At 35.9% G+C, this 27,139-nt stretch overlaps 1 protein-coding gene across 2 annotated transcripts in view; it reads right to left on the minus strand.

Moving 5' to 3' along the window:
• Window positions 1–27,139, minus strand: part of GAREM1 (GRB2 associated regulator of MAPK1 subtype 1) — a 173,054-nt gene that overhangs the window by 111,149 nt on the left and 34,766 nt on the right. The window lies entirely within an intron of this gene.

A 27,139-nucleotide genomic window follows, 5' to 3' on the forward strand; every position in this document is an offset into this window, starting at 1 on the left:
ATATTTCCTGTTATACCCTTCTGGCATTAGAAGAGATGACAAACTATTTCAAAAGAGAACTCCATTCCCTGAAACTTAAAAGATAGTTTTTTAGATGCTGAAATGATCCACCCAATTAATCCTGGTTTAGTAATTTTAAATGCTCAAAGAAAATAGTTGAAAAGGCTAATTCCTTTATAGAGAAAACAATTAGCCTTCCTTATTTTTGATGTTTATCATATTGCAATAATTAATAGTTATTGGTGATTTAACTGTATGTTCTGAAATGGCATTTATAGATTCCTCAAAAATTTTGTAAAAATTTCAGTACTTTTTTGATTAAAAAAAAAGAAGAAGAGGCTGTAATTACCAACTTGGTTATAACCATAAACCAACAAATCTGTTCTCAAACCAGTAAGGCCACAATTTTTAAAACAGGCTTAATACAAGAACACTTATCTTTGTTGCAGGTCGCATGAAGAGTTAAGAGGTTTACTGGGGTGGGGGGGATGGGAGAAAAAGAAACGGCTCAAAAGTGGAGGTGCCCTAGCAGAAGGGGGAGGGTCTTACTGAGGTGGGAATTTCCAAACCAGACTTCTCTGCCCTTCACACTTGGGAGGGCCAGGTTCATAAAGATACCACCTGGGGTGACCACTGGTACTCAGCAGCCCTTTGCATTCCTCAAGCATATCAGGGCAGGAAAGAAAGATCTAGAAGTACTGCCCAGTATATAGGTCCTTCAGAGCTCCCGCCAGGGGCAGAGGGTGGGAAGGGCATATACACAGCAAGCGGGAGTTATAAGCAGGGGCTTCTGAGCCCGGTAGATCTGGTCTAGTCACAGTTCTGCTCCCCAGTATATGTGCTCCTGGGCAGGTACCTTCTCTTCACTCAGGAGCTGGGGCAACACCAGCCCCTGCTTCACAGAGTGGTTGTGAAGATACGTGGTGAGAGCGGTGGAAAGTGTGGAGCACCAACTTCGTCATGTTATGTTAGGAGTGATCAGGAATCATCAGCTTTTAATTTTATTTATTGTAGGACTTTTCTTCCTAAAATTCAATCCTTTATATAGACATTATAATTTAGGTCATATTAACCTTTTATAGGTGAGGAAATGATCTTCAGGGCAGTCAAAAAACTTGCCTAGAGCTGCGCAGCTGGTAAGTGGCAGAAGCTGACTTCAAAGTCTCTCTCTACATCTCTCTTCTGCTCTTTCAACACCATTCTATTATCTTGAAAGCCACTGACAATAACCCAAAAATCAGGAGAAAACTGACCTTTAGTTTTAAGTTTCACTCGTTCACTCAATCAGTATGACAAGCACTGTTCCCAGCACTTGGGACACACATCAAAGAAAACAGATCCGCCCTAGGTAGGATATTTATTATCTAACAGTAGAAGGCAGATAGTACAATTGACAAGAATGATTAAATTGTGAATTAATTAGAAAGTGAAAGATTCTTTGAGTAAAGGGTAAGGGGATCAGGAGAAATAAATGTACGTATTTAATGTGTACAATTTGATGACCAATAAACATTTGTTGAGTATCTTTTATGCACAAAGTAATGAGGGAGTGGACAAAAATATAAAGATTTGGTACACGCATTAAAGAATTTAACATTTTCATCGGTGAGATATGTTCATTTGTAATTTCATATAAGGTAGGACATGCTGAGTTCTATGCCAGAGGAAGAGGAAATCTAGAGCAGAGATAGAGACTTTAGCAGAGAAGATCAAGAAAATGTTAACAGGACTATTAAAAGCATTAGAGCCGGTCCTTTGATGGATGAGATAGATTGAGATGAGAGGGAGGCAATGGGGAGCCACAGAACAATTCTGGATGAGAGAATGGCCAAAACACTGCTTTAGGAAAATTAATCTGGTGGTACTATAAAAGATAGATGGGAGAAGGCAGAAACCAGAGCCGTGGGGGATATGCAGGAAACTCAGAGGGAAAACACAGTGCCATTTTGGGAAAAAAGAAAAATGTCATTTTCTGCAACTAAATTGTGATATCATAAAAACTATTTTAATTTTATTCCACAGTGGGCTCTAAAGAGGACGCTAAGAAACAATTGCAGTTAAGTTAATCAAAATGAAAATTTAATGTTAAATCCTACTGCTAGCTGATGCAGTAAACACTCTATCAAGAGGATTCAGAATGATTTTCGAAGTCATAAAATAGTAAGAAGCCAAGGCCTATTTTTGAGCTTACATCTTTTTAATTTTTTTCAAAATTAAAGTTGAACCATGTGCCTGCTTTAGGCAAAAAAAAGTTTCACAAAAATTGTCTAGAAATAAAAGTTAATACAATCATTTAAAATATCCTAGGGTAGGCCACTAATAGAGGAATTACATTAAATGAATCCATAAAGTAAACAATTTTTTTGTGATATAATTACCCTGTTGCTTAACTAGTATGTATAACATAATAAACATATATATTTTGCTCAATGATATAGTAGGAAGAAGTCTACAAGAATTGTGTGTTAAATTACAAAATATGGTAAGTCATCCTGAAATTTCCCCACATTTAACATGTTTCTAGGATATACTTTAATTGTCTAGTTTGAACTTGACCCCATCAATACTTGTTAAAATCATTTTTAACACTAGGAAAATTAAAATCCATGAATCCTTCAAAATCTGCTTAAAAAAAAGAATCAATGTCAAAATTTTATTTATAAAGATATATGTACCCTGATGTTCTCTGTAGCATTATTCATGGTGGCCAAGACATGGAAATAACTGATGTGTCCTTTGATAGACACAGACAACAGTTTAGTGGTTACTGGGCAAAAGGGGAGGGTAGAAGGTAAAAAAGTTAAAGGGGTCAAATGTATGGTGACAGAAAATGTGACTTTGGGGGTAAAAATAGCATGCAAGAAACAGATGATGTATTATGGAACTGTACACTCAAAACCTATATAATTTTAGTAACTAATGTCACTCTAATAAATTTAATTTTAAAAAATCAAAATTTAAAATAATTATCACTTGGATATACACAGATTCTGCTCCTTTGGCCGCTGGGACAATATAATCTACTGATTCACCTTTCTTCTCTCTCCTTGTTACCGTCTCTGTTCCCCCTACTCCTTTAAATTAGCTGTAACTACAGGAGTAAACCAAAGTTCCACTCTTAGCCTGTTCATCTTTTCTCTCTCCTTTCAATCTTATACACCTCTCAAGGATTCAATTAGTTATGGACAACTCCCAAGTTACTAACTTCTATTCTGAGCTCAGAATCCAGACTTTATCTTCTACACATTTCTACTTGGATGGCTCCTTGCCATTGATAGATTCATTCATTCAACAAAACACTTCTCGAGGACCGGCTACGTTCTAGGACCTGGTGATACAGTAGTGAAACAAGTACCTGCTCTTATGGATCTCACCTCTTGGCCGGGTTTTCAATCTTCTGGTCTTCACTCTTTCAATTTATTTAAACATTGCTGTAGATAAAACTTTTAAGAATATAGCACTGCTCATCTTACTCTTCTGCTCACATCTGCCTTTGGTTCCCATTCATATAGAATGAAGCCTTAAATCCGTGGCCCAATACTCAAGGGCCCCATGATCTAGTTCCAAAGGGTCTATGACCTTATGTCCCCCACACTGTGCATTAGAGCCCAAAGAACACATTCTCTGTTCCATATACACGCTGCACTCACACATCTGGGCCCTTCCCTTACTCATTTGCCTGAGCCTTTATCTCTGAATCCTTGTATCTACCCACTACTTACCCTTCTCCCAAAGTTGAAAGACAACTCCAATGTCACCTTCATGAATGTCTTCCTGTTACAAATCCTAACATTCTAAATTTAAACTGAACTGATTATTTTTTTTTGCTTATATTCTATGATAAATTTATACATCTCTTTTAGAGCTAGAAACATGAGGGACTTTGACTTTTTAATGTTTATAGATATTTAAATAACATTATAATAAAAATAATTTAACACAGTGGAAATTACAAGCATTTTTCCTCCTTTTAAAATTGGTCCATATATTTAAGTTTGAGAAACATGTTTATAGAGGTTAAGGAAAAAAGACATTCAGGACCATAAATGCTGTTGGATGGGACCCTTACTAAACTCTCATCTTACCAGCAACCACAGCAATGCAAGGGAACTCAGACTCACTGCCTCACGGTTTTGCTTTTTAAATATTCCAACATATTAATCTTTATTTAGATTATTTTCCCCTGGACATGGAGTCTTATGTTTTTTATGCTCCTTGTAACTATTTTTAGCTCTGTCTGAACTGTAATTAAATTCATTACAGTTAAATGTGGCTGAGTTAGTACACAACTGTAGTGCCTTTACATATGAAATACTTTGGATGTGTCTGAAACAGTTCATGTCGTCGTATAAGGTCTGTTGCAGTAGAACCCAAATTGCTACTAATTTTTTTTTTTAATTTTTAAATGTGAAGACCAAGTATGAGTGTACCCAGATGGCAATTTATTACGTTTTGATATTAAACCTGTTAACTTTCTACCGTTGGGTTTTTATTAAAGTTGGGCAGGGAACAAAATAGACACATACCCATGTAGGTTTAAGGTTTTTGCCATTCTTATGTCATATATGACAAATGTGGTATTTCACACAAGTTGTGTTGTGTCATTTGGCAGCTGGTAAATTTAAATGTTTTTGATTTTCTACATTTGTGTCTCTATGTTCTTAATGTTGTTTTTCATGCCAGAGTAACAGGCTCAGTCAACAATCTGGGGCTGTCTCACTACGGAATCTTTGAATCTTTTAAACTCTTAGAATACCTGATTTTCCACTTTGCATTTATTTTAAGTGTGCTTTTACCCCCAATTTGCTTGGTTTCTTCTCAGCACATTGGTAGAATCCTGTTTGTGGTGGATATTCACATATCTGTTGACTAATTAATAAGGCCCCAATGAAATAATCTGATTTATTAATATGTGTGTTATAACAATCTGATTTATTGAAAGTGGTATTATTTTTACCTGTTATGGACATAAACTGTTCCTTATGTCACAGCTAAATCAATAGGTAAATTAATAGGTTCTGTGATATCTCTTCTCCTTATTACAAATCTAATTTAACAGTTGTGCATTGTTTTACTTCACCGATGTTAAAAGGAAAGCTGGTCAAGTGATAACATTGTGCTTGTACTTCCTCACCATTAATAGTGTTGCTTAATTTTAATTATTGTTTACTTGACCTTATAATTCTTTTCATGTAGACGGAAATCCTACTGAGTCGGTTAAATAGTCATTCCACTGCATTTCTCTTACAACTTAAACATTTAAAAAAATGCCTTCAGTGGCAGGGGCTGATTACCCAATAGGATTCCTCTTCTTTTTGACTCACCTCGCAATTAAGTAGTGCCATGGCACTGAGTTTTAACCAATGGTGTGAGCAGAAATGACATTTCCCACTTCCTGTCTTGGCCTTAACCATGAAAACTGCCCTCAAGCCATCCACTCTACTCTTTCCTCATCCTTTGAACAAGCTGAAGATAGCACAGCTGCCAGCAGTCTGATTCCTTAATGAATACATAGTGGAACAAACCGTCTGCCCGTGCCCTGACCACACACTAAGCTGTGATGTGAGAAATACACTTTGACTGTGATATTATGCCAGTGACATATTGTACTGTTGTAGTTCTCCTTTCTGGTTTCAGTAGTTAGACTACCTTAACTGAAACATCTCTATGCATAACCTTCCACACCAGCAATGTCTCCTGATTACAAAGGTTTTTGTTATAGAAGCTATTCTTTCTAAGTAGTCTTCATAAGCACAAACTTACCTTGAATTTGTAAAGGGAGCTTAGACTAAAAATTCCTGTCCTCATTCTTTCACTTACATTTCATCCTACAAACTGAGGTATATAATTAAATGCTATTTAATTAGCATCCTCAAACATTTTGAATGCATGAGGTCCTAGCTGTTTTAATGTCTCACAAATAAACAAGAAATAATTTACTGGGAAAACGGAACATGGCACTATGACAACATCTCTTTGTCCCAAAGGATGACAATCCAAATGACATAGTGAGTAAAGAAAGAGTATAAGGGGGGGGGGGGGGAGGAGGTAAAGGAGTGAAGAGATGACGTCACAGTAAATGGTACTAAAACAGTGAAAGAGCAAGCATGAAATCATGAAATTAAATGTTGTCTGCAATGAAAAAGCAATAAGGTGTTCCAAAAAGGAAGTATTAGAAGAGGAGAAAAATCCCAAAAGAAACAACTAATTAGCAACCAACTAATTAAAATAGGGAGAAATTGTGAAGTGATCAGGGAGACTATGGTTACAGGAAATTACTGAAGCAAAGTTAATAATTTTGAAATCACTGGAAACTGGAAAAACAAAATTTCTTCAGTGGGAAAAAAAAAGCTCTTGGAATAAGAAAAAGACATTCCTTTTAGACTAATGGTTGAGGTATTATAAGAAAATATAGGTCTAAAAAAAAAAAGGATCGGGGATAGGTATTAATCAAATAAAGGTATCTAGAGCCGCATGATGATAACAGCTTCCCAAAAAAGCATAGTAAGGGGTAAGGGGGGGGGGGGAAAGCTTATGGCACAGAAACCATGAATGCAAAGGAAAGTGAGTGTCCTAAATGTGGGCAGACATGATGAATAATTTCAGCATCCTAAAAAGTCATCTATAACATTCCCCTATTCCAAATGTCAAACTAAGAATGATCCTCCAATGACATGCACTCATCTGCATTTCCATATTCATCCACTTCAACAGGCAAGTCCATTTCTAGGTCCTGTCATTTTATGAACACAAGATACATTTTATGATAGAGAAAGGGCTAGCGGGGGTGGGGGTCAGTGGGACTATAGACAACAACAGCACCGCTTGAGCTTAGCTGCTGTCCAGTTCTAAAAGTGTTGTCTGCAATGAACATATCTGTTGTCTCAAGTCCCATCCTCGAAGATGATCACTCCTGTGTGTGAGGGGAGGAGCTTGCAGCCTTAAATAAAACAACAGTTCTGACCCCAGGCTTCACATTCAGTGTCATCGTTGGGGGACTTGTAAAAACTCCAGTGGGTCAGGTGGGAGTAGGACTCAGGTATCCACATATTCTGGAATCTCCTCAGATGTCCTAGTGTGTAGCCAGGGATCAGAGTACAACTGGGGCAGTTAAGAGCCCTAGCCCTGGAGAGACTTCGCCCCACCAGGTGACTCAGTTCTTGTGTCCGCTTTGAGAAGGGAGTGAGATAATACCTAAGCAAGGACTTAGAAAGTGTTAGCCACATATTAAGTGTTATTACTATTATTATCTTCAAATACCTCCTGTCACAGGATTCTCTCAAGCTACTAAACTTGCATAGCATTTCTCCACTTTTTTTCATTTTGTAGTAATTATAAGTTATCCTGTTTAACATTTCATGCATGTGTTATATTTCTCCAATAAGACTGTGACATTTTGGGGAGTTAGGGACTTTTCTTGTCCTGTTTCCTGACCAAGGTCATTCACTCAGCTAGTATCAATAAACCGTCGTTGATAATTCAACATGGTCATCATCTCCTATTTAGCTCCTATAAATCGACACATTCCCCTATCAGATGAAATTAAACATATTTTGCCCCTTTATTTTCTTCTATTTTACAATAAAAAACAGTGCAATTCTATTTTTTAAGACCTCCCTTTCTCTTTAAACAATTTTTTAAAGCAGATTATTTCAGACTAATAGGAAGCTTTTCATCAAGGATGATTGTTGATTTCAGCACAATAACCTGTAGCAGTTGATTTTTATTTTTTTATGATTCACCTTTAACTGGAAAGTAGTAGAGATCACTAGACATCCACTAGTATCTCATTCACTGCTAGTCAGTAATATATTATATTAGCTGGGTATATCACTGTCCAGAATACAGAATACTGTTCCCGGCCCCCAGAGCAATTAGGTATAACAAAGTTATTAAGGTATAGACAATGGAATATAGTGGAAGTAGTATGTGCAACTTCCAGGATATATATTTAAAAAAATATCTTTAATATACCAGAAAGTTTCCTGACTGAAGTTTATAATTCCATGATTTTAGCATATTTAAAGAGCTGTGCAATCATTGCTACGACCTAATTATAGAACATTTCTAGAACCTCAAAAGAAACCTCAACGCATTAACAGCCAGTCTCCACTACCCACCCCAATCTTAGGCAGCTACTAATGTAGTTTCCATATCTATAAATTTGCCTATTTTGGACATTTCATATAAATGGAATTATAAAATATGTGACCTTTTGTGTCTGCCTTCTTTCACTCAGCATGTTTTCAAGGTTATGGTTCATCTGTGTTGTAGCGTCGATCAGTACTTCATTCCTTTTCATGGATGAATAATATTTGATTGTATGTATCTACCATGCTTTATTTATCTACTCATCACATGCTGGGCATTTGGATTGTTTATAGTTTGACAGTTACTGAGCATAACTGATATGAACGTTTGTATGATTTCTGTGTGGACATGTTTTCATTTCTCTTGGAAAGGGTGGAATTGCTGAGTCATGCAGCAATACTAAATTTAATGTTTTGAGAAATCCCAGGCTGTTTCCCAAATTGGCTGTACCATTTACATACCCACTAGTAATGAATGAGGGTTCCAATTTCTCCATATACTAACACTTGTCATTATTCATCTTTTTAATAATAGCTATCTTATGGGTGTGAAGGGTGTCTCATGGTTTTAATTTGTATTTACTAATGATTAGTGATGCTGAGCATCTTTTTATGTGCTTATTCATCATTTCTTTATCTTTTTCGGAGAAACGTTTATTCAAATCCAATTTTAAATTTGGTTATTTGTCTTTATTGTTGAGTTGTAAGAGGATGTTGTATCTTCTGGATAAAGTTTCCTGTCAGATGTATTATTTGCACATATTTTTCTTCATTACGTGGACTGTACTTTCACTTTCTTGCCCTTTGAACCACAAAATTTTAAAATTTTGACAAAGTCAAATTTATTTTTTCTTTTGTTTGTGCTTTGTTGTCATATGTGAAAAACTGTTGTCTAACTCCAGGCCCTGAAGATTTAAAAACTGTTGTCTAACTCCAGGCCATGAAATAGAGAAATGTGTCTTCCAAATTTGTCCTTTAAGATTGTAATGGTTTTTCTGGATCCCTTGCATTTCCTATGAATTTTAGGATTGGCTTGTAAATTTCTGCCCCCATAAAAGCAAGCTGAGATTTTTATAGTAATCGTGTTCAGTCTACAGATCAGTTTGGGGAGTATTGCCATCTTAACAATATTGACTCTTCTGACTCATGAACATGAGAAGTCTATCTATTTAGATCTTTATTTCAACAACATTTTGTAGTTTTCAATGTGCAAGGCTTGAACTTTTTTTGTTAGATTTATTCCTAAGTATTTTATTCTTTTTGATAGTATTGCAAATACTAGAAATTAGAATTTTTTCTAATTTCAATTTTTTTGTAGTGTTCATTGCTAGCATTAGAGAAGCACAATGGATTTTTGTATATTGATATATCCCGAAATCTTGCTGAACTACTTGTTTTGTTGTTGTTGTTGCTGTTGTTTTGGTAGATTCTTTAGGGTTTTCTATATATAAGTTTATGTTATCTGTGAATAGAGATAGTTTAAGTTCTTCCTTTCCTATCTGGATGCCATAATTTTTTTCTTTTTCCTGTCTAATACCCCTGGCTAGAATCTCCAGTACAATGCTGAACGTAAATGACAACCAAGATGTAGCATTGGAGAAGATGTGCCATTCTTTTTCCTCTTTATTCTTCCTGATAGGTAGGATATAGATGTGATTATTGAAACCATTCCAGTAACCTGAACAGTCTGGTATAGAAAATAGCATCCATCAACACTATGATTCTTTCAAGCTTCCTAAACAGATTGTGATTATGGAGGCTGTATCACTTTTACTGACTCCAATTTACTTTATAAAGACCAGACTATCACTCAAAGATCACTATAAATCTTCTGTCATACATGTAATAGATCTCTGGTACCTAATTACAGATAAGGGTTACAGGTTAACTCACAGTTGGATGGTTAGTCACATATATAATAAGTTTTGGCTCTGAGTTATTTATGAAACCAAGTCAGGGGCATGGCTCTAAGTGGGGTAATATCAAGTATCCCTCATACAGATGGAAAAATAGTAAGTGCTTTTATATTAAAGGCAAAAAATCATGAGCAATATAGACGAGATAACTTTCCTAGAATTTACCATTAACAGGAGATTTAACATCATCTTAAGTACCTCAGTGAGCGCTAGAAAGAAAAAGTCCATCTATAGACTATCAATTACACATCCATTTTACCATTACTAAGAATAAAGACCCAGTAACTGTCAACTCCTCCCCTTCCATCGCACTCTGGCCATGAACCTGCAGCACAGAAGTTCTAGTGTAACCCATGATTAGGAGCTTCCGCAAATGTGTAAGAATTTAAAAGAAGCAACTTAATTCTTTGGAACAAAATCTATAACATGCTAAAATCAGGAAGACTTTTATTTTGTAGCCCCAAGGATATTCTTATTCTTGGAAAATATTCTGCTTAAGGTAAGCCAAATATCTGCTACCATTAGCCATCTGACTAATCTAAAAGTGACTGCCAATTCCTTTACTGACTAAAAGTATCAAAACTTTAGGAAGATAAAACAAATGCTAAGGAAGTATTCAAATCCTCATAGTACCTCTTCTTACTTTAGGTGCATAACACATGAAAAAACAAGGAACCTTTCTGTCTGTCCTACCAGAGCATCAGTTGTTTAGGTCTAACACCATCTCTTTTGCTGCTCTGTCTGCATTCCATGAGACTGATGAGTAGGTGTATAATAAATACTTTCTGAATGAACAATCTTGGTTAGAAATTGTGTGAGCATTTATATCAAATACATTTAAGTACAAATTAAGCACTCAGGTCTTATTGAACATTTAAGCCCCTCAAGGAGAGCAGACTATTTATAAAAGGCTATTTTTTTCAATTACTTTCTAGTGATCTCTTCTGACCCTGAACAAACATCCACAAATTTACCTTATCTGAAATTCCTTTTTTCTATGAATATTCTATCTTTTCAAGGGCCCTAGGACTATAATATTGGGTTCTAAGCAAGTGAAAGAGTTATCGTGTTTTCACATTTTATGGTTTATTGTGAAATCCCAACAAGAGGAGAAGGAAAGAAAGATTTAGACAAAGCACTAAGTGGTAATGAAGTCTAAGAGATTCACGGTGAAATCTAAGCAAAAAGGAATGAATGAAACAAAAGAGAAAGATGTTTATAAACAAAAGAGAGAGATTAGGGATATATTATTACCTCTTTTCAAATGAACCCGTGAACAAAGGACTCCTTTTCAATAGCAGATTTACTCGAAATTATCCATGATAGATTCTTGCTGTGTGAAACAGAAATATGCCTACCTAAACCAAATCTGAAACTTTATGCTCTGAAATACTGAACTGTACCTAATATTTAAAAGATAAGAATTCTATGCCAAGTGATTCTTAGAAAAACAGGTGCACAATTATAGTATCGATATTTCTACAAACACTCAAAATATAGTAAATCTCCTAGCACAGTACCTGGCACATACCATGGAATCATTTACTGGCAGGTGAGAGAAGGGGCTCAGAGATACATAGGAAAAATACTCTTTGGCAATCCATTAAAAGATAAGTCTGCTATAACTGTTACGTCCTCCAGTGTTAGACAGTAAATGTAAGATGATGCGTTTGGTTGGTGCGATGTATGTATGTCTTTGTCACACTGTGAGAGATGTTCATACCATAAAGGCATGCAGAGACTGAGAGAAACTGAGAACCAGAGGAGCAGGCAGGTGTCATCTCAGGATCCTCCAGACACCAAGTGATGAGAAGGGAGAACAGGCAAAGGCCAATCATCGGGCACATTTCCTAGTATCTCATCTTCCCAGCCCCTAGCTCTCTGCTTCCACTGATTTAAATGAATATATCATGACTCCATGTGTTAGGTAGGAGGCAGTATGGGATCTCAGAAATAGCCTAGGGTTTGCAGCCAGATTTAGGTTTGAATTATGGTTCTAATATATGTTAACTATATGACCACTGGCAAATTACTTAACTTCTTTGGGCTTTAGTGTTCTCGCATTTAAGATAACAGTAATAACATAAGAGAGTCCTTAACAGAATGAAATGCTCGGCCTCCCTGACTTCATCTTGTTTAATCTTGCTTGGTTCCCATGGCCTTCAGGATAATAGCTTCTGCTTAGTCTTGCATATAGACATGCTAATCATCAGAAGAATTCTGCTTAAGGCTTGAGTTTTACAAAAACAGCCCCTTACCAAAAAGTGCCTCTGCCAAGGAGATAAGGGAAGTATATATTGTTATCAAAGATTTGCAGGAACCTCATGACTGGACTCACAACAACGAGCGTCAACAGACTAAGCATAATCTTCTTCAGACTCTTGCCAGCTCCCAGGTGTCTGCGGTCATCAATCAATAAACCTCTCCTTACTCCAAACTCTGATGTTTTGAGTTTTGGTTTTTCAAAGTGACACAGACTTTGGACAAGTGGACATAATTGAATGAGAATAAATATAAAGGACTCGAGATAGTACTATGTAGATAGAAGGCTCATAAAAAATATAGCTTCATTTTATTTTCTTCCTCCATTAATTCCCTTCCCCTATTAGCTGGCTCAGGCACACAATATACCTTCTCTGTCTAGTGAGAAAATGCTACACTAATGAGCAGTGATTTGCATTTTATGCTTCACTTTGACTAATAAAATAAAAGGTGTGATCTTCACCAGGTGTAAATGTTATTTTAAATCCCAAAATTTTATTTTTAGAAGGTGAACTGAGCTACAGGTCAAACTTATGGGATTTTCACTGCCATTTTCAGTTTTCAATTTGGTTAACATTCATTGCCTTGAACTTTATTATGTGGCAAATAAAACAAACATAAAATACTAAAGAATCAAACTAAAAACTATGATTCACTGCTATAGAAGTTACACCAAAAGATATATTCTTAAGAAAAACATTTGAATTACATATTTGACAGTTTTTAGAATTTATTCACATTAAGTAGATATCCAAAAACTCTGCAGAGCCTTAAACGGAAAACCAAACAAGATTCTGAAATGAAGATACAAAAACACACACATGCCAATACTGAAAATCTCATATTTCCAGTATCAAAACACAAAACCAATGAATTTCAATATTCTTGTATACAAAAAAGAGAGTTAGTAAGAAACATTCAGGTGTCAAATGACATCGAAGTTTTTATTTTTCCAGGTGAGTTGCCTTGAAGGCAGAAGCTAGACAACACTTTACCTCTATGAATTCAAAACACATATAATAAAAAAGCTCAACATGAAAGAATACCATATTAAAATACTGGAAATAAACAGTCAAAAATGTTTTAAAAAATCAGATCACAAAATTTTATGGACAGGCCTATAAAGATACAGTAGGCCTAAAAAGAAGTACTAGCTAATATCTCTGATAAGCAGGGCACAACTTCTTAAAATAGACCTGGAAAATGAAATAAATAATTTTAAAAAAGCATTCTTTCTAAAAAAGAAAAAAAAAAGACTAAGTTTATAGATACCGACTAAAGAACACCATCAGTTGAATTGGTACTGTGGTTCGTTATGTCACCTAACTATACTGCTTACAGATAAATGTAGGCAAAATGTAACAAGAAAAAAAAAGCACTTTGACATTTAATCCTCTGTAAACAGGGCCATTTCCTAAATGAGTAATCTGAGACATGGAACATTTTACTCGCTTGAGGAGAGGCAAGATATAGTTTTGAGAGCTCTCAAGAGTATTATGTGCACATATACTTCCTTAAAAAAATCTATTTTAATGGACCAAAATTATGTTGGCAATTACGGATAAAAGGTCACTATTCGCAAAATTTCATTTATGTTAAATTTAAATAACATTTTGAAGATTTTCACAGACATTGGCCAATAGCCTGGCTTGATAAATGAGGGTATTCCTCATACCAAAATCATTCAGTGTGTCGCTCTGTGAACATGACCAAATGACTTACAGTGTTCCAAGTTTGACTAGATGAATAGACAGAGTGTTGGAATACAGTTAATCATATTTAAATATATTAGATTTCTTTGGAATGAGGGTAAACCTAATTTAAGACATTCACCTGAAAAAAGTGGATACATTAAAAACGAATATGGAAAACTTTCTACTCCATCCCATTTTCCCTTCTAGATCTAAGAAATAAAAAAAAAAAAAGAAAGAAAGAAATCATTTTATAAATTATCCAGTGAACCAGTTTCCAGAATGTTAACTTAATAAAAAGAGAATATTTGCTTCCATTTCATTTTTTTTTCTAGATGCAAGAGAAATATTAGATAGAAGATTTGAATAAAAACAAGGAGACAAAAATAGAACAACCACCCATATATAACAACTAACAACCTGTGTTCTTTGTCTAACTAGTGAGACAGTCAAAATGAGATACGTTCTCCTTGGCGTGCTTACAGATTTCACTGGTGAGACTCTGAGGTCAACTGCTCCTTGTTGCTGTGTACTATAAACACCTGCCAGCCCATCCCACACATTCTTCTGTTCTAGGTCCCAATCCTACCCCTACCGTGGGATAGCCACACACCACTCTTTTGCTTGTTTTCTACATGTGAAATGGGACTCACTCTAATGGATAACGTGAGACACATCCTCTGCAGCATGATATAACATTGCCAAGAATTATGTCAGCAAAAAGGACCAGAAACCTACATTCTCAAATTATTTTAAGCACAATGATACTTTAACAATGTAAATACGGAGAGAGTAAGGCCTTCCTTACCTCCCTCTATAGTTGAAACCTATACCAAGCATCAAAAGAAGATAAAGCCAATAAGACTGGCTCAGGAGTTTAGAAGAAAAAAATGGAAAAGAAATAGGAGTCTCCTTAATTCAATGCAACAGTGGTTATTAAGGTGACAGATGGAAAATACATGGTAAGCTTGTGAGATGCTACCACTGGAACTCTGAAGACCAATAATCAGCATTAATACAGAGATGTGGAGTCAGAGAGTGTTAGTCTTCTACTGCTGCATCATTAATTACCCCAAATTTAGCAGCTTAAATGTAGGTCAGAAATCTGGCATGGCATGGCTGGGTGTTCTGCTTAGGCTGACATCAAGCTGTTGGCTAGCTGAGTTCTCATCCGGAGCTCAGCGTCATTCTTGTTGTTGGCAGAATTCAGTTGCAGTTGTAGAACTAAAGTCCTGTTCTCTTGCTGGCAACTGACTAGAGACTACATTCAACTCCAAAAGGACACTCTCAGGGACTTGCCTTGGGAGCCTCCACCCTATCTCTGTGATGGAGAACCTATCTCATGTTGAATTCCTCTCATGCTTTGCATATCTCTGACCTCCTATTCTGTGACTGGCCTCAATTTTAAAGGGCTTGTTTGTTTAGGCTGGACTCACTGAGGATATTCTCCCTATATTAAAGTCAACTGATTAGGGACCTTCATTACATCTGCAAAATCCCCTCTGCCCCCCCAAAATAGTTCACTTAGACTCTAGAAACAAAATCTTACAATCAGGTAAATTTGAGAAACAAATGCAGCCAAAAATTTATTAGTCTATATTTAAGAATAAAATTTTAAATAATTTTACATTTCACTTGCCTTTTAAAAGTTAACTGAATATAAATCACAGCTTTAAATAAAGGGGAGTCATTTTTTTCTGAAAAGTGTTAGCCACTGACATGGGTCGGGGGAAACATTCATTTCCGTTTAAACCCCCATGCATCTCTACCTTCTGGATGCGTCCTACTACTGCTGGGCACTGGCTCCTGCTGACTCCACTGCTCTTTGGGTTCCATGTTCCTGACCCTGAACAGCCACCCTGGCTGGGACTGAACCCAGCAACTCGTTCATCCATTCACCAGACCACCAGGAGGCCATGCACCTTTTGCAAGGTTTCTAAAGAATATTTTCATTTAAATTGTAAAGAATGGAATCCAAAGCTGGATGCAATAGAGCAACATGGTACTTAATTGCATTGGTTTCATGAACATGAACAGTATGTGCTATGGAGCTGTCTTCATGACAGAGAATCCGGCAGCCCTGGGGTTCCTTGGATTATTCTCACTGATGCTGAAGTTCTCTCCCCAGTATTTGTGCTGCATGTACCTATGTAGAATAATATTTATACATACTTCTGGGGAGATACAGAAAGGACATAAAGGAATGTTCTTTCAAGTGTCCTTCAGATAAAGAGCAATTATGGAAGGGTCACTAACACTCTATTCAGCTTCATCATTAGTTTGTGCTAAAAGCAGTTGAACTTAGAGTTACACATAATTGTCAGGCACAAGCCCATCCTGAGTTCCAGGTCTACATTACCAATTTCTTCCAGATATCACGAGCTGAACTCCCTACAAGAACTTACTACCTTTCCTCCAAAAGTCTCTGCTTCTTCTACCTAAGTGAGTTCAAGCTCCGCCCTTCCAGTCAACCAAGCAGTCATCATCAGGGGCTCCTTCACCTACATCTACCTCCTCATTAAGGCTTTCAGATGCCTATTGATTTAGAGGCAAAAGAATGTAGCAATCAAGAGTGTGGACTCTATAAATAGGTTGCCTCGGTTCACATCCCAAAACTGCCACTTCCTGGCTGTGTAACTGTAAGTTATGTAATGTATGTGTCTCGGTTCTCTCATCTGTAAAAAGCAGATAATAATAACAACATCTACTTCACTGGGTTATTTTGAGGATTACATGAGTTAGTAAATAGAAAGCACTAACAACAGGCACCTGGTACACAGTAAGCACTCAATAAATCTCAGTATTGCTGTTGCTGTTATTCTAACAGTATCTCTCAGCTCCATTCTCTTCTCTACCTCCTCTCTGCTCTCAGCTTCATATAGGCTCCAATGGCTCTTGGTAGAAATATTGTGAGGGTGTCCCATTCTAGATGCTGGCATCCCTCTAACCTAGCTTCCATTTCGCTGCAAGTAGAGTCATCCAAATGCAAACGTGCTCTCATTATTAACCTGCTTGGAAATCGTCAATGGCTCTTCACTGTTCAGAGAAAAAGAACCCAAACTCCATGGGTTACAGTATGAAACCTTCCTGATAAGGTCGCAGCAATCACCCTGGGGACATCTGGGAATGGGAAGGCCAAAGAAGGGCCTACAGACAGAGACAGGCACAGTCCCATATGCTATCTATCTCAGGTCTTGTTTTTTCTCAGCTTTATCCTTCCCCTGTCTTAGCTGTTTAAGCAAGAAATTTCAGTCTCACACTGCCTTCTTTCTTATCTCTGCAAGAGATCTGTTCTGCTTTACTTTGAACAAACGTCTCCTTAATACCTAGGATAATCTCAAGTCCCTATGAGGCTCTCCCACACTAGATGCATATCATCTTTTCAGCATGTCGTCCTCCAGCACGTGACACACATGGAACTACCTAAGGTTCTCTCAAGCAGTTTCCTGAAGGCCTCTGCTCCTCTGCACACTGTACGTGCTTCCTTCTGCCTCGGATGGTCGATTATCCTTTCTCCATCTCATAAAACCCATTCTTGGTGAAGTCTTTGCTGGTACATCTCTTCTATTTTTCACCCCACAGACGGAAATGTCTCCTTCTCTTCTCTCTCGGCAGTCCACACACATCTTTCCCAGGATCCTTCTAATTATAGTGACATTTCATATTTGTGTGCTTGCCTTCCACACTAGGTTGGGAGTTCAGGGTCTTGGCAGCCCAAGTATTTAATACTAATGCTCAATTTATGGTTGCTGAACAGATTCCTGTGTAACTGGCACTCTGCTATCATTTTCCATTCTTCAAATTAAGGATGAAAGTCTTACCATGTGACACTATTTCTAACAGAAGAGAATTTGGTATAAGAAAAGTTTTTTCAGAATCACCACAAAGAGATTTTGTTATTACACTATCCAAAACTCAAAGCCTGTCAATCTTTGGCGAAGACAGGGAAAGTACAATGTAAAAATGTGGGCTAAACGCATGAGGCAAATATATTTTTTTCAAATCAGTAATTCTGAATGAAACACTAATAATTAAATTTGGAATTACAGAATTCTATAACAAGAAGGGAACTTGGAGAGTCAACTGCCTTCATTTATAACTGAGGAAATGTACACAAGGTCTCCGACAGCTTAATGGCAACAGAAGACTAGAACCCAACTTCCTGCTTCTTAGTCTTAAACCACTCTATCCCATTGTGCCAGATGAAAAGGAAAATGAAATCACCTAGTCTACAAAGGGGATACTCAGATTTCACACAAACACAAAGCCAGTTCATCTAAATTGTATATTTCAATGTAGTTTCAAAGCAAACCCAGCCCAGGTGAATACTATGAGACAAGAAAAAGACAGACAGCTGGTTCTGAAGTCTGAGTGCAGAGTTTGAATCCTGGCTCGACACTACCTGAGTAAATCCAGTTATTATAATCTCCGAGGCAGTTTTCTAATTCAACTGTGAAGAACAGTACCTCTTTCATAAATTGTTGTGGGTAAATGAGAACACTGATGAGTGTATTCTGTGAATCATAAATGTCACTCAATTGCCAGATATTAATTAAAGGTATTAGTTTACATTGCATATTTTTGAGCACTAAAAACTAGTCGCTAGTTGATCATTCTGTTTATCCCCTTTCTCTCTCTTTCTCTCTCTCTCTCTCTCTCTCTCTCTCTCGATCTTCCCCCCCCCCCCCGCCCTCTCTCTCATTCACTCACTCACTCACTCACTCACTCTCTCACTCTGGCACTTATTTTGCTTTTAGAACTGCACTAGCTTCTAAGTAACAAAAAGAAGGGAAAAGTATTATTTGAATAAGCAAAAGTTCAAGTATTCCTTGCACTCCATTGCCAGTGATGACACAGACACGGTTCTGAAAATAGGTCACAAGTATATTATCAGCCTACAGCCGTATAACACATATTGTTACTTACCTATATATTCAGGCAGAATCAAGTCTTACACAAATTCAATGTCAGTGAAATATAGAATCTTCAAGTTGCAAGGGGCACTAGGGATCACCTAAATCCTATCTTTCCTTTAAAGCACATTTAAATAAGAAGCTTAACTAGAAAAAAAATCAGAAACTATACTATTTTATACACAGTATAATGCTTGTACATAACTATAGATTATAGATGTCTATGAATAAAGAGAACTACATTTGAATGTCCCACAGAAGTACTTTCATATACTGAAACCTATGATAAATTAAATGAGATAAGTACTTAGCTTGTGACATTGAAATATAAATAGAAGTAGTATAAATATTTTGACAGTTATTTCTCCCTTTGGACATTAAATCTCACTGACCTTTACGACACCAGTATATACAGAGATACATAAACATATGAATCACAGTATAATTTTCATTTAGAAAGGAAACCATAGTTATTTATGATTATAAACTAAGATAAGATACTAGGATTAGATCAAAGTCAAGGCTGAGAAAAAGGAAATAATCATAAATGTGTCCCATGTTACAAATCAGTATTGCATGAATTTGGTTAACATAAATCAATTTACCAGGGCCTGATACGTTTCAAACCAACAGGGCAAAAAATTGGATTCTAAAATAGCACCAAGTATATCAGGATATGGTATGTATTTGGAACCAGATAAAATCATTTTCTCTCAGCATATTCATATTCATATTCATATGTATTGAAATTTTTTTAAAAAAAGCTTTAAGCATGGCTTTATCCTGCTATCAACTTAAATATAAATAGAACTTGTAAACATCAGATGTTCTACCCACTATCCTTTGTGAAACATCCTTATAACATTCTCTTAATTCAGCATGTTGTCAAATAGTACTTATTAAGCACTATTCTCAGCAAATGAAACAGAACAGTCCCTTGTTCTGTGTTGTAATTTGGCACAGACAACGTCCACACAGGCCAGCCTTCCGAAGGGTATATCAGAACTGTTCTAAAGAAAGATCACAACAGTAAGGCCCAAGAAAAAGGCACTTAAAATTCTGTACCAGTCCCAATTTAGTGTTTGTGATTGAGTAAAGTGTCAGCCAAATGATCACTTGGCTCCTCCCCTCCACTATTTTTACCCCAATGGGATGGCATGCATTAATTAATTGACACTTACATATTCCATCATAAATGTGCATAGGATTTTCTATATATTTCCCTTTCAAATTCAATTAACTGAGTATCTCCCACTTAAAAAAAAAAAGAAAAATTTCCACACTTACTGATAGGAAACACAGTTACTTAACCAATTTATCAAAGTATCATTTTGGAGAGAAATTTATGTGGAGACTCTTCCCATTAACAATTGTGGAAATTTCCCTACAGATTTTCCATTTTAAAATTTACTACTTTTTAAGATAAATAGTGATTCCAAGTACATTGATCAACATTGGGGGTGGGGGGGGGAGAATCTGCCTCAGTAATCTAGTAATTGATCAGACCCAAGAAAGTCTCTTTTAGTGGCTGCAAGAATTCTTTTTGTGTTCTGACTGCCTTATACTTTGGAGCAGAGAAAGAAGGGAGTTGGAAAAGCAAAAAAGACCAACAAGCATGAGAGAATCAAGATATATAAGATAATGCAAGATACGTGCTACTTTTGTGGCTGAAATTTTAAGTCAACAGATATGCAGTAAAAGCATGTAGCCAGCCTCATAAGATCAGAGCCATACCAGTCAAAGATACGTGGAACAAGAAGTCTGGCTACAGATGTCACACTTTACTCTCTTTTGCAAGAGGTACTTCTTTTTATCTAATCTACGTCCCTCTTGAACCATTTCCCTTTCCTCAGTTCTTCCTGAGAAAAAAACAACAGCTCAGCATCCTTCTCATGACAACCCTTGACAAATTTGAAGACCACTTCATAACTGTCTTCTTGAACTTTCTGAACTTCTCTTCAGATGCAAGATTTGCAACCCTGCTACCCTTTCCTCGTGGGCCTTATTTTTTAATATCCTTTTGTTCCTTCTATTGCTTCTCTGTGGATCCTTGCCAGTTTTCTTCCTTTAATTCTAGAGTCCAAAAGAGAAATTGTTCTATTAATGGTATGGCCGACAATGGGCAAAACAGGAATGAAGTTGTATTCTTTTATTGATATTAAAATGTGAATCCCAGGAAGTAAGTGAAAATGTACATATGATGGCAATTCTCACTTCAATCTATACTTCATTTTATTGTATGCGGGTCTGTTCTTTCAATTTCCATCTTCTACTTTGTGTATGTGAGTTTGAGTCTTCAAATGAAATGCTACTACTTTTTTTTATATATATATAGAAACTCCTCTTTTAATTTTACTTAGATCTTTCAATTGTATCAACTCAATCAATGTAATATTACCTGACTAGCTAATGAGCTTTCCACCTATTACTTCAGTTCACTCCTGTTCATATTACCCTCATTGCCTCAACACCCCATGACAGCTTTTGGAGCTCTAAGTTTTAGAGAGCCACATACAGTTGGCAAAGCAAAGCGACAAAGTGGATATCAAATTAACTAGGTTAGGAGCTTTTCATAGGTGGAGTTACATCTTACAAGAAACACATCATTTACTAAAAATTAATAGTAGCTACCAGTTAGTGAGCAGTGATTTTTTTCCTCCAGGAACCATGTTAAGTGTTGCTTTTAACAGTCACCAGCTCTTGCCCCCAAATCTGTAGATGAGAAAAACTGAAGCACGAAGAAGTGAAGGAATTAGCCCAAAGTCATTCTGTTAGTAAATAAAAGAGCTGTTAAGAAAGAGCCAAGAGTTGGATGTGGAAACCAAGACCTCAAGTCTCAAATGGTGACAAGGGTGCTTCATAAGGTAACTACGGTTTGGGTGTAACACTCCTACCATCAGAGGCATGAACAGAAAAGCTGATAGAAGAAATAAGGAACTTTCTTATCACCCACAGCTGCACATGAAAATTTCCACTCTAAAGGACTGTATTATTATATTCTATCACATCACAAAATTAAAATCAGGCAAATGGAGATAAGCGATACTCTGCATTTAAATTAGGCATCTAACCTTGGACAGAAAAATCGGCATTAGACTCACTTAGACAACTAAAATGACTCACAAATATTTCCGATTTTCCTTCCAACCATAAAAAATGTGACCTTTCAAAAATGCCACATCATTTACTGACAAGTTAAAGCTATATTTTCTAAATTTGAAATTTCTTAGGCCTCAAAAAAGTTCTAAACATACAATAGTGTGGGGAAAGAGAAGGAAAGGGGTCCAGTGCAATTTTAAGTATAATTGCATGAAAGAATATGACTATATATGGAGGAAAAGTGTATTATACAGAATTCTAAAAATGGTGATGGATTATGTAAGAGGAAAAGGAAGTCATCCTTTTAAAAAAATATATAATACCATTCAAAATGCAGTGATCTTTGAGATATAGAGCAGCCACCTGGAGGGAAATTGTTAGAACAGTATGACAGCTTGTGAATGAAATGGCTGAAAAAGTTATTTGAAGGTTTGATTAATTTTGGAACCTTCCTAAAGGTTACACACCATTAGAAGCTTTGGTATTATAATAGATCACTCTTGGGGGTTCTGTCTAGTTTAGCCCTTCACCATTAAATATCAGTCCTCCCTCACAGAGGAGGAGCCCAAGATACATTTGGACTACATGCCCAATTTCCTGGGTGATTATGAGCCAAAGTGAGCCAATCAAACCATCTTCTATCTTTTCGGTTTCTTATTTTAGTCCTTTGCTGTGTTCTTGCCCTTGGAATCCATGATACTCCTCTATTCTCCTTTTTGGATTAAGCAGTTCATGTTCATTTTCATAATTTGCAAAGTCCTAGAAAAAGTTTACATTTTCAAAAGCATGTATAGAACATATTCTATGTTTCTTTGTGTACTGTTCCTTCCTTTCAAAAAATAATCTTCTAAAAATGAAGACTGCAATGACCAGGAGGAAGATATATTCAATTTTGGAGATTCTAATCTATTAGCCATATAACTATTTACTCTCTCTATCAAATAATAAAGGGAAATGCCCCATTTCAAATTTGTATTCCATTAGGCATTTTGAATATCAATAACAATCAGGTCAATTAAAACTATTATCATCCTATAGAAATTTATTCCTCTCAGGTCTCCCCTGTGACATCCTAAATCATTTCAGTGACTTTGGTGCCAATGATCTACCATACCACTTAGGATTATTTTTACCATGACAATCAAATATAAAAGTTCATAAAACAACTTTAGCATTCTGGATAATAATGTCCACCTCCCAGAATCACTACCATTGGTACTCAATAAACAAGCCTAAACCTCTCCTCCTAACAAAACAAATCTTTTCTTCAAAGGTAGCCACAGTCACCTCAAAAAGAGAAGTTCAAGCTATTCTAAATTCTGGTGCTGACATGATGTTTTTGAACCTCACAACACAGTACTGTCAAAACTTAAAAGTGAATTCTAGCTGTGAAGATATGAGTGAGAGAAGCCAGAGAATGCTTCAGTTTGCAGGCTATGTTTCCGGCTTGGGTTCTTGATAACATTTTAATCTGCACTGATAAAGGATGCTTTACTTCTTTAATGAAAAGCACTGATCCAAATACAGGTGATCTTTGATTCTAACGAACAGCCTTTCCAGCTTGTCCCTTCCTGGTGTGGGAGAGAAGGAATGACATTCTTTAATATTAACTGCTATTGGTCTACAGTATGCATGTAAAAAAGCTAAAAAAAAAATAAAAAAGAAAGAAAGAAAGAAAGAAAGAAAGAAAGAAAGAAAAGAAAGAAAGAAAGAAAGAAAGGAAGAAAGAAAGAAGGAAAAGAAAGAAAGAAAGAAAGAAAGAAAGAAAGAAAGAAAGAAAGAAAGAAAGAAAGAAAGAAAACTTGACTACTTTTTACACAACAAAGATTTGTTAACATGTTTGAAGAAGACCAGAAATCATGGTTTGTCATGGACAATCCAGTAACATGAAACTGAGGAACATGATATAGTAATAATGTGATTTCAAACACCATACCATGTGACAGTATATCTTCATTTGAACTCTGAAACACAATGGATATCACATTAATTTTTTAAAAGTCTTGTCCTTTTCTGTTAGCAAGCACATTAGAGGTCAAGTGTCATGACATAGTCACCAATCAACTCCTAGAATACCATTTACATACCAGTACTATAGTACTGCCATGAGAATGGATAAGAGTTGTTGCTGAGTGGGGTCAAAGTGAGAAGAGGATGGTAACTGGAAGAAACAATTAACATGGAAGTATAACCTCACATACTTTTAGACCCAGAAAACAGACCAAAGGCAATCATGTTTGAGAGTCCAGGGTATCTTAAAAACTTGAAATTCAATGTTTAAAATGTCTTAACCAAATGAATTATACTAAATTACAAATACATGGTATATATAAATACTCTGAAAAAGATGGAAGGAGCTAACCCTAGCACCTACTGAAACAGTATTTTTTGACTTGCTGTTGTAATGTTAAAGAGAGAAAGACCTGTACATAAATATGGTACTCTAGTTGCTAACTAAATTTGTTTCTCACAGGGGTGTGAGTTCAAAAACACCAGTCTCTCCCCAACCCCCACCACAGACACACAGGTCGAACATGTAAGTAAATATATTGAAAGCAAGCGGCCTCAGCCTGGCAGGGACTCTCAGAAAAGCCACAGCTTTTTTAGATTCTTTCAAGATTCCAGGTAAGATGGAGTAAGAATGCCACACTCTCTCTCCACTGAATGCAATTACAAAGCCTGAACAGAATGCACGGAGTAACACTCTGAGGGCTTTGGAGAGTAAGCAGTAGCAGACAGATTGGAGAAGGGGATAAAAATTTGGCATAAAGAGGGAGCTCAAGAGAGCAATTCCACGAAGTTGTATAGAACTCCTGGGCTCACATCACAGCTGTGCATAGATCTGACCTTCAACAACCTACTAAATGTCTTGAGACCTGAACTACAGTGTAGACCACCACCTAGACCCAGACTCGCTATAAGGTGGGGCACAAGGGCATCAGATCCAATTAGCACTGCTAAGGCTGTGAAAACTAAACTGACCATAAGAGAAGGTTGAAACTTGCAACCTGAACCTGTTGAATACCTGCAAACACAAAGCAGAACAAAAATCATTTTTTTGCTTAAAATTTAAACAAGACTCTGATTTCATAACAACATTCAACAAGTCCGGATTAAAAACCAAAATTACTTGGCATATAAACAACAGAAAAATATCAACTTGCAAGAGCAAAGACAGAAACCAACCTAAATATTGAAATTATGAGACCAACTATAAAACAGGTATTAAAACCATGCTTTAGGAAGTAGCAGTAAACACTCATGAAATAAATAAATAGTTGGCAAATAGAAACTTTAGAACTAAAAATACAATTACTGAAATAAAATACTGCAAGATTCTATAGCTGAATGGAGATGATAAAGAAAAAAGTCAGTAAATTTGTAGATAAATCAGCAGAAATTATCCAACAGAAAGGAAAAAAAAAATAGAAAAATATGAACAGGTCCTCAGAATCCTGTGGGACAATAACAAAAGGTGTAATATTAATGTCACTGGAGTCTCAGAAGAAGAGAGAGTGTGGTGCTGAAAAAAGGAAGAAAACATGGCTGAAACTTTTGAAATCTGGTAAATATGAGCTTACAGATTCAAGTCTCAGCAAATATTGGACAGAATAAGCTCAAAGAAATCTATGCCCTGACACATATTATCAAACTGCTGAACACTGAAGACAAAGACAAAAATCCTGAAAGCAGACCAATTATAATGACATACTACCTAGGCAAACAATGATTGATGTGACAGCTGACATTTCATCAGAAATCATGGAGGGCAGAAAGAAGAACAACATTCTTCAAGTCCTGAAAGAAAAGAATTGTCATCCAGCGAATTCTTCCTCCAGTCGAAATACTCTTGACAAATGAAGGTGAAATAACATTCTCAAATGAAGAAAAATAAGAGAAAATTTGTTACTAGCAGATTAACTTTTAAAAAATTGTAAAGAAATTTCTTCAAGCAAAGGGGAAATGCTACCTGAAGGAAACCTGGAACATCGGGAATGAAGAAAAGCAAGAGAAATGATAAATATCAATGTGAATATAATGCATTATTCTCTTAATTTCTATAAACTATGTATGATAGTAAAAACAAAAATGTAACATTGTCTTTTGGATTTTCAGTGTATGTGGGATGCTACTAACGCAGTGACTAGAAGGATACTTGTAACATTAGATGCTTGTATTATAAAAATAGAATGGTCTCAAATCAACAATCTAAGCTTTACCCTTAAGAAACTAGAAAAAGCAGAGTGAGATAAACCCAGAACAATAAGAAGGAAGGAAATAAGAAGAGAGAAAAAAATTGATATTAAAAAGAGGAAGAAAATGAGAATACCAATCAATGAAACTGAAAACAGAAAAATAGAGGGAAAAAATCAATCAAAACTAAAGCTAGTTCTTTGAAAAAAATCAATAAAAATGATAAGTCTCTAGCAGGACTGATAAAGAACAAAAGAGAGATAAAAATTATCAATACCAGAGAAGAGGGGATATCAATACAGACTAAGCAGGTATGAAAAGGAAAACAAAGTAACACTTAAGAACAACTCTAAATATGTATATTCAACGATTTAGATGAAATAGACCAACTTCTCAAAAATGACAACCTACCAAAATGCACTGAAAAAAAAAAATAGCCTGATTAGTTTTCTATTAAAGAAATTAAATTTGTAGTTAGAAAACCTTTCCAAAAAAGAAATCCCAAAACCCAGGTAATTTCATTGACAAATTTTACCAAACATTTAAAGAAGAAAAAACACCAATGCTACAATCTCTTCTAGAAACAGAAGAGAAAGGAATATTTCCTAGCTCATTTGAGATAAAAATACTCAACGAAATATTAATAGTAACCTACCACTTCTATCTGGAGTTGATGGTAGTAATTCATGACTATATTAATATTTGAAGTTAACTCCTATAATTCACAATGTTAATAGAGTAAATAAAAAGAACAACCCATACAAGACCATTTTAATATAGAAAAAGCATTTCATAAAATTCAACATCTATTCGTGATAAAAAAAAAAATGAAAATTTCAGCAAACTAGGAAGAGAAGGGAATCTTTCTAACCTGATAAAGAACATCTAAAAAAAAAAAAAAAGTCTAGAGTTAACATCATACATCATGGTAAGATAATGAATGTTCTCCTGCTAAGATCCAGAACAGGGCAAAG

Source organism: Rousettus aegyptiacus, unplaced genomic scaffold (genome assembly GCF_014176215.1).
Source record: "Rousettus aegyptiacus isolate mRouAeg1 unplaced genomic scaffold, mRouAeg1.p scaffold_m13_p_12, whole genome shotgun sequence".
Taxonomy (NCBI): domain Eukaryota; kingdom Metazoa; phylum Chordata; class Mammalia; order Chiroptera; family Pteropodidae; genus Rousettus; species Rousettus aegyptiacus.